At 38.1% G+C, this 10,000-nt stretch overlaps 1 protein-coding gene across 2 annotated transcripts in view; it reads left to right on the plus strand.

The window, feature by feature from the left end:
* LOC135207470 (galactosylgalactosylxylosylprotein 3-beta-glucuronosyltransferase P-like) overlaps window positions 1-10,000 on the plus strand; it is a 211,544-nt gene that overhangs the window by 147,158 nt on the left and 54,386 nt on the right. The window lies entirely within an intron of this gene.

Here is a 10,000-nt window from a genome sequence, read left to right on the forward strand (position 1 = left end):
TTCTAATAACTAGTCTCTTTCTTCGTTTCGTTTTACCTTCGGTAACTTCATTCAATTGAACACCGTAATATTCTTTGGGAGCTTGATTTTCCAGTCAGTGGCCCACGTGGGTTTGTTCCTTATGAATAGGGATTTATCCTTTGAATAACAACAACAACAACAACAACAACAACAACAACAATAATAATAATAATAATAATAATAATACCACACACATGGCTAATAGAATGCCTGAAAATATATGGGGCAGAGGAAAACACCATCAGCTTCCTAAAAAATACAATGCACAACTGGAATATAATACTTACAAGCTCTGGAATAAGACTAGCAGAGGTTACTATCAGGAGAGGGATCTTCCAGAAGACTCACTGTCCCCACTACTCTTCGTAGTAGCCATGATTCCCATGACAAAAGTGCTACAGAAGATGGATGGCGGGTACCAACTCAAGAAACGAGGCAACAGAATTAACCATCTGATGTTCATGGACGACATCAAGCTGTATGGTAAGAGCATCAAGGAAATAGATACCCTAATCCAAACTGTAAGGATTGTATCTGGGGACATCAGGATGGAGTTTGGAATAGAAAAATGCGCCTTAGTCAACATACAAAAGGGCAAAGTAACAAGAACTGAAGGGATAAAGCTACCAGATGGGAGCAACATCAAACACATAGATGAGACTGGATACAAATACCTGGGAATAATGGAAGGAGGGGATATAAAACACCAAGAGATGAAGGACACGATCAGGAAAGAATATATGCAGAGACTCAAGGCGATACTCAAGTCAAAACTCAACGCCGGAAATATGATATAAGCCATAAACACATGGGCAGTGCCAGTAATCAGATATAGCGCAGGAATAGTGGAATGGACGAAGGCAGAACTCCGCAGCATAGATCAGAAAACCAGGAAACATATGACAATACACAAAGCACTACACCCAAGAGCAAATACGGACAGACTATACATAACACGAAAGGAAGGAGGGAGAGGACTACTAAGTATAGAGGACTGCGACAACATCGAGAACAGAGCACTGGGTCAATATCTGAAAACCAGTGAAGACGAGTGGCTAAAGAGTGCATGGCAAGAAGGACTAATAAAAGTAGACGAAGACCCAGAAATATACAGAGACAGGAGAATGACAAACAGAACAGAGGACTGGCACAACAAATGCACGGACAATACATGAGACAGACTAAAGAACTAGCCAGCGATGACACGTGGCAATGGCTACAGAGGGCAGAGCTAAAGAAGGAAACTGAAGGAATGATAACAGCGGCACCAGATCAGGCCCTAAGAACCAGATATGTTCAAAGAACGATAGACGGAAATAACATCTCTCCCATATGTAGGAAGTGCAATACGAAAAATGAAACCATAAACCACATAGCAAGCGAATGTCCGGCACTTGCACAGAACCAGTACAAAAAGAGGCATGATTCAGTGGCAAAAGCCCTCCACTGGAGCCTGTGCACGAAACATCAGCTACCTTGCAGTAATAAGTGGTACGAGCACCAACCTGAAGGAGTGATAGAAAACGATCAGGCAAAGATCCTTCTGGGCACTATGGTATCAGAACGGATAGGGTGATACGTGCAAAAAAGACCAGACGTGACGTTGATTGACAAAATCAAGAAGAAAGTATCACTCATTGATGTCGCAATACCATGGGACACCAGAGTTGAAGAGAAAGAGAGGGAAAAAATGGATAAGTATCAAGATCTGAAAATAGAAATAAGAAGGATATGGGATATGCCAGTGGAAATTGTACCCATAATCATAGGAACACTAGGCACGATCCCAAGATCCCTGAAAAGGAATCTAGAAAAACTAGAGGCTGAAGTAGCTCCAGGACTCATGCAGAAGAGTGTGATCCTAGAAACGGCGCACATAGTAAGAAAAGTGATGGACTCCTAAGGAGGCAGGATGCAACCCGGAACCCCACACTATAAATACCACCCAGTCGAATTGGAGGACGGTGATAGAGCAAAAAAAAAAAAATAATAATAATAATAACAATTCAGTCCACTACTAGCAACCCGTCTGCTACACTGTATACCTATGTAACGTATCTCAATTCATTCATTATTTGTGCCTCAGTAATAGTCGCCAGAGCGCGGGTGTCGAAACGCAATAGGAAATAACAACAGCAACAACAACAACAACAATAGTAATAATATACAGATAATTAATTTTGGAAACCAGCAGCAATACGTTCATGGAAAAGTGTTTTATCTTCAGTATAAACTGAAATGATATTATGTGCTACATCAGCAGCGCAAGCGATGCTGCATTTATAGTTGCAGTGTTCTGCGAATATCCAGATTTTTTTTTTTTTAATAAAAGCGATTATTTCGGATAAAGCGAAACTCGCAGTGAAAAGCATATCTCCCCAATGCAGCTGTTGGTCGTTCTACTGATGGCAATAATTACCCCGTGATTTTAACAGTTATCACTGTTATTTCATTACTTTCTTTTCGTCTGTAGTAATCTGGATAACAGTAATAAGGAGACTGTTTGTTATTTCCTGTAAAAGTTGTAAATATATATTTTACTTTTTAGTTTTGTCTAAAAGAAAGCTATTCAAATGGATATTTGTCTGTGCATCCGCACTTTTTCTGTCCGCCCTCAGATCTTGATAACTTCTGAGGCTAGAGGGCTGCAAATTGGGATGTTGATCATCCACCCTCCAATCATCATACATACCAAATTGCAGCCATCAGACATCAGTAAATTTTATTTTATTCAAGGTGAAAGTTAGCCATGGTCGTGAGTCTGGCAACGCAACTACACAGGCCACCAAGGCCGGCTGAGAGTTTCATACAGCCACTACATGCTGTACAGAAAACTCCATTCCGCTGAAGGCTTCGGCGTGTTTTTGACTTGTTTGATATTAATACATGATATTGATTCCTCATAGTTTGATGATAGCTATAACCACTGTTATTGCCATTGTTTTATTTTCGTCAGTAGTGATTTATGTAAGAGTATTTGCGATTAATTTTGTAATTGTTAAATCTATTAACTTTTTAATGTTGTAGAATGAAGGCAGTTTACACCTTTAAAATTAATAATAATAATAATATAATAATAATAATAATAATAATCTTACTATGATGGGCGTTATGTCTGTCCGTTCATCTGTGATTCAATCACGGCCAAACGCCTGGTCCGATGGGCATGAAACTTGGCAGGGTTATAGTGGGGACCCCTAAGATGATTTATAATGGGGTTTCAACCAACAAAAGGCACCAAAGGCTCCGGAGGGGGCGGGGCGCCTTCCCCGAAACAGGGTTGGTTTAGGCCGTGGACTTAATAACGTTAAGAAGTTATCATACCTAATTTTCGGTATACGTAGTAAATAATATGACTTTCGATTTTCGGTATACGTACTAATGTGACTTACTATCGAATACTGTTGGGGTAAGACATCAATGGCACCAAAGGGGGTCGGAGTTGGGCAAGGTGGGACAGAGAGAGAGAGAGAGAGAGAGAGAGGGAGAGCGAGTGAGAGAGGTAGAGTAGAGGGGGTGTTAGGGAGAAGGAGGAGGGTAAGAGAGAGAGAGAGAGTGAGAGGGAGAGCGAGTGAGAGAGGTAGAGTAGAGGGGGTGTTAGGGAGAAGGAGGAGGGTAAGAGAGAGAGAGAGAGAGAAGGTTGGAGAGAGAGAGATAGAGAATTTATCGGTTGCTATTCAGTTACCCCGGGCAGGTCAGTACAGCAATTTCTGGATAAAAGGGACAGTCAGCACAAGTAGGTTCAGGGAAGCTTCTTTGAGTACTTCAGTTTTTCCCTAGGCAACGCCGGGTTGGTCAGCTAGTAATAATAATAATAGTAGCAGTGGTAGAAGTAATAATAATAATAATAATAACAGCAACAACAAAGAAGAGTATATAGAAGCATACGGAGAAGGTGAAAAGGTAGAACAACAAGAACACGAATAAGAACAAGAACGAAACAATATATATCTCGGAAGATCTTTTTAATCAAGGATCTTCTTTACAAATAGGCCGGTGGCGGCGCGACCACGCTGATTATTAAAGATTATATGTACCGGTTGGTGATCTCTCACGTTGATTATTATTTCTGACAACCGGACTTTCGTCTTTATGAAGCACCGAAGTATTCAGTGGTAAACGTTAATAACTTATTTCTCTCTCTCTCTCTCTCTCTCTCTCTCTCTCTCTCTCTCTCTCTCTCTCTCTCTCTCTTAGTTTCTCGCCCTCTTTCTCTCTCCCTCACTTTTACTTTTACTTCCTTTCTCCCTGGTAATCTTAGCTTTCTCTCTCTCTCTCTCTCTCTCTCTCTCTCTCTCTTTTTTTTTATTTTACTTTTATTTACTTTATCTCTAGTAATCTTGGGTCTCTCTCTCTCTCTCTCTCTCTCTCTCTCTCTCTCTCTTTTACTTTTAGTTTATTTCTGTTAAACTCAGGTTTCTCTCTCTCTCTCTCTTAATTTTAGTTTCTCTCTGTCTCTGTCTGTCTGTCTCTCTCTCTCTCTCAAATCTTAGTTTCTCTCTCTCTCTCTCAATCATTAGGACACTGTGAATGCTTTGTAAAACCTGTTTCTAGAGATAAGTGAGCACACGATGTCTCCTCTTAGGATGGACTGACAAGTCTTTGAGACATCTTAATTCTTGTAACTCCTAGTAACTCTCAAATCTTAGTTTCTCTCTCTCTCTCTCTCTCTCTCTCTCTCTCTCTCTCTCTCTCTCACACACCTTCAGCTTCTGTTAATCTTAGCTTTCCCTCTTTCTCTATCTCTTTTAATTTTAGTTTCTTTCTGTTAATCTCTCTCTCTCTCTCTCTCTCTCTCTCTCTCTCTCTCTCTCTCTCTCAGTTAAAAGCGTGATTAAATCTATCTATCTAATCTATCTATCTGTGTGCGCGCGCGTGTGTGTGCGTTTGTGAACGTTCACGCCAGAAAATCATTTCTCTCTCTCTCTCTCTCTCTCTCTCTCTCTCTCCCTAAGGGCTCTTGAAACGAAGAGTAATCAGAGGGAGTAATTCTAAGAGAGGACAAAAGCGACCCAGCTAGATGGAGGATTATTCAGTATTCATCTCGACCGTCTGATTAATAGTTGACAATCCGGAGCTGGTCTCTTGGTGATACGTTCCACTTCATTAGTTTTATTTGTTCTGTTTTATTATTATTTTTTTCTTATATTTATTTAATCTGGAACCACGTCTATCAGGACCATTGTAGTTGAAGGAATATGGTGTCGATGAGGAAGATATTTCATTATTCTTAAATTCTTTGCTTTTTTTGGGGGGGGGGGGTGGGGGGGGGAGGGATACGCTTGTCACTACAAAGCCTTGAGATCCAACTCTCAAAGAAAGACGAAGAAATCATGATGTCCGGTAGCCGGAAACGAACCCGCCGAACCATAATCACGACGAGGTCACCTTGCCGACCTGACCACGAGCAAAGAATTTGAGAATTCAAGAGGGCATTGTAGCTATTACAATGACATATGTATCTGGTAAAAATGACCAGTAGATTCTACACGTTTCATTGATTTTTAATTTATTTACTCTGCTTCAGAAGTTAATATAGGTGTATGAACACTACGTAGACATTAAGAAAGAAAACACAGTTATATAAGCGATTTATAAAACCGCTTTAAAAGTTTCATGGTTATTTAATGTTGCAAATCTTATTTGAATTCCGCAATGTCTAGATAATCTTTTATGAGTTCACAAACAATATGCGAACGGATTATGAAAGGTATGAAATTTGAGAAGTTTGTTAAAACAATTGTTGCAGGAGAATGAGCCTATTTCATGACGGTGTTATTGCTTGCAAATGAAATGAGGTAGGGTTTACACACACTTATATCATACTTATATATACTGTGTATGTTTATATATAATATGTGTGTGTGTAGTGTGAGCTGTTTTACATAAAATAACCGACAACTGAAATAAGTCCATCAAAGAGGAAAGTGAAACACTACAATCCTTTGAATGTAATACATTAACATCAGTATTCTTAATGAAAAAATAAGCAAATCATTCAAAATAGCGAATAATTTCCTTCGCGTTAGAAAAATGAACGCCCACATCAACATATCAGCAAAGGTGAGTTCTCTAAAATGCCTCCATCAAAATGAGGGCGAAGGAAGGGAGGATGCGGCGTGGTGGGGAGGGGGGGGGAGGGGGGGAATTCATTAACGAAGGAGGGATCCGCCCTTCAGCTGATTTCCTATGCATGATATTAAAAATTCATTTCTCCTTCTACAGCTCCGTTTTTGTTTACTGAAGTGTATGGAAAATAATTGTTCCTTACCATATTTTTTGTATTTTGTCCACAGCATAAGACCTGAAGTCTTCACTGATATTCATCACTTGATTGCAACTCCGCTTTCACTTCTGTTCTGAGCATTTTCACTTACTCGGGGAGTAAGCCTATACAAACCAGCTTTGTTGTTGTTTTGATGGGGGAGGGGGTAGGAAAGCCTAAAAAGGTCAGAAAAGGGGGTTTGGCGTCGACTTAAAGATACAGGAATTTTAGGAAAGGATATTTATGATGTATTTATTAAAATGAAATTGTAAAAAATAATGTGCATGTTAAGCAGTACATAAAAATGAACTCTAATTAAATATAGCATATTCATTTTAATTTTCGTTGGTGAAACAACGCTCTGGTTGGCTGTAGATTTTAGCAAGCGCCCTGAGTAAGATGGAGGTCGGATCACGCCTTGTTTCTACGCTTACTGTTTCAGATATTGCTTTCAATTCCATACCACGTATTTTTTCAGGGCCTGGAGACCTAAAGACTTCACTCTTATCAATAACTTGATTGTAATTCTGTGTTTAATGTTGTTCATATACTTATTTTACTCTTATTGTTTCAGATATTGCTTTCAAAAGGCGTCTTATACACGATGCTTATTATTATTATTATTATTTTTGGCGATGTAGGAGTTTTGAATGTAGATTTTGTACATTTATGTGCTTGGGTTGTCTATTTCTACACATAATTACGCTAAACACTGCGAACATATTTTTACGAAAATTGGACCAAAGATGGACCTTTCCAGTGGCAACAAGTGACTAGATTATGGGAGAGATAGCAATCAAACTTTTAGGAGAAGGCACCTTCATATCAGGTGGATTGCTCAGCCTTGCTGGAGGTTTGCGTTCTCCGAGCGCTCTTGTCAGGAGTTCGAATCACACTAGTTCCATACCTAAAGAAAACTATCGATTTATATTTTTGTAAGAATTGTCATCTGTTTTTACCGAAAAAAGGCTAATGGTGTGGGATCTATTTACACTAGAGTTCATCTTTGGTTGAGGGACTAATGAGTGAATGTAGCGGTGACTTGTTTTGCCTTCTATCGGAGCCACCTTTTGTTGATAATGATTATAGTAATAACAGAAGAAACAACTATTCAGATATATATATATTTATATAGTGGAATAGTCGTTTCTCTTGTTATTATTATTACTATTATATGTGTGTTTATGTTATGTACGTGTGTATGTGTGTGTGTGTGTATATATCTTCAAGGGCCCTGGAATTACTATTTTGATTATTAATCATAGAATATTTTTAGTTATTGTCTTAACCGTCGAAGGTCACCCTATTAATACAACGAAAAAATTGAAAGATCATGCACTAAGTTATATGTGCTCTTTTCCTTCGTTTTTTTTTTTTTTTTTTTTTTTTTTTTTTTTTTTCATTTTTTCGGGTGGGGGGGAAGGGGGCGGGACTGATCGACAATATCCCGTTTCTTTCAAGTTTACCAAAAGGCCGAGAGTAAAGAACGGGAACATAAGACATTTTACCTATTTACCGACAATCTTGAAGTGCTTGCTTGTGTGCTCAACGATCATGTTTGTTCGACATAATACTCGTGACGTAAACAAAGGGACATTTACCCCAAAAGTCTTTTTGAGAGAGAGCCATTCTCGCTCGACTCTTTCGGAGCCTCTTAGAGCTAGCTTCCTGGGGCTTTTAGAAAAGGTTACTCGTAGCCTAAGCCGAGGTCACTTAGAGACGGAACGAGTTATGTCAGTTTATGAGTGGCTGAACGGTTAAAAGATGGTTCCTGAGTTTCCGAGATAAAGCTTTTTATATTTAGTTTTGCAGCCAGGGTTTTGCTAAGATCACCCAAGAGGTGTTTGTGTGCGTGAATATCGGAATATACCGATACTTTGTGTGTGTATGTATGTATGTATATATGTATGTATGTATGTATACATGCAATGTGCGTATATATGTATGTGTGCATGCATGTATGCCTTAGTGCAGAAGTAACATTTTTTTTTATTATTTCTTACTGGGATTAAAGCTAAAAGAAGCTTTGTTTAATAACAGGAAGGTAATTGGCACTTCACTGCTCTTGATAGGAGAGAGAGAGAGAGAGAGAGAGAGAGAGAGAGAGAGAGAGAGAACTTTAGTGTGAAAGGCTCGTCAGAATTGCTAAACAATCAGGTATATCATTTATATGCGGCAGAGCCTTTAGTCTCCTGAGAGAGAGAGAGAGAGAGACAGAGAGAGAGAGAGACAGAGAGAGAGACAGAGAGAACTTTAGCGTGAAAGGCTCGTCAGAATTACTAAACAATCAGCTATATCGTTTATAAGTTGCAGAGCCTTTTATCGCTGAGAGAGAGAGAGAGAGACAGAGACAGAGAGAGAAGAGACGAGAGAGAGATGAGATGAGAGAGACGAGGAGAGAGAGAGAGAGAGAGAGAGAGAGAACTTTCTCAGTGTTACGAAATAATCAGGTATATTGTTTATACGTTGCGAAGAGTCATTTATCAACCAAAGCTAAATAACCTATTTTCGTCCCTGTGCCCAAGCATTCCCCTCTTTATCAGCTTTCCCCTTCTTCCCCTCTTAACCTTCCTCCACCCGCCCCCTCCCCTTCCCTCCTCTTCCCCTTCCCTTCCCCTCTTAACCTTTGACCCCTGCAGACATTATTTCTGAAACATTTCTCCCCTCACGCGTTATTTCACTCCCGTTTATGGAGTCATATTTTCAGGCCAACAGATCAATGAATTTCTTTTTTGCCTTCAGTTTTGGTTCCCTGAACCTCATTATTTTATTATATATATTATATATATATATATATATATACCATATATATTATATATATATATATATATACATACATACATACATACATACATAGTACACACACACACACACACACATATATATATATATATATATATATATATATATATATAGTATATATATATATAAAGAAAGAGAGAGATATTATATATTGTACATACACATAATATATAGATATATATTATATATATATATATATATATATATATATATATATATATATGTGTGTGTGTGTGTGTGTGTGTGTTACATATACATAAATGATTAATGAAAAATATGATTATACATATATATGAACATATATATATATATATAAATATATATATATATATTCTATATATATATATATATACCATATATATATATATATATATATATATATATATTATATATATACATATATATAATATACGTGTATGTATGTATATATGTATGTATATAATGCTCTAATTTTTTTAAAGCCCAGCAAATGTTCTTAACATTCCCTTCAGTTTTTTGCTGTAAATGGAATTTACTTCCTTACCATTTATTCATTACCTTCTTCTTCTTCTTCCATCTTCTTCCTCTTCTTCTTCTTCTTCTTCTTCGTCTCCTTCTTCTTTCGTGATTTCTACTTCATTTTCATCCCATTTCACGGATGAGCGAGACGAGTGTCCGCTTTATCATTCCCCAACTTGAGTGTGAGGTTCCTCTCACCTTCTCGCTTGTTTATTGGACGTTCCTTAGTCCCTTGTGAGTGTAAATTAAGACAATTGGGACTATTTCTTTCCCTTTTTATCGAGAGAGAGAGAGAGAGAGAGACAGAATTTAGCTTTTCGTGTAAACTCCACCATCGTACGAATCTTCTCTTTTGGTATTAAATGTGCATCACCTCATCATTGTCTTTCACTTGGAGAAATCATAGATTTACAG

Source organism: Macrobrachium nipponense, chromosome 11, assembly GCF_015104395.2.
Source record: "Macrobrachium nipponense isolate FS-2020 chromosome 11, ASM1510439v2, whole genome shotgun sequence".
Lineage (NCBI taxonomy): Eukaryota > Metazoa > Arthropoda > Malacostraca > Decapoda > Palaemonidae > Macrobrachium > Macrobrachium nipponense.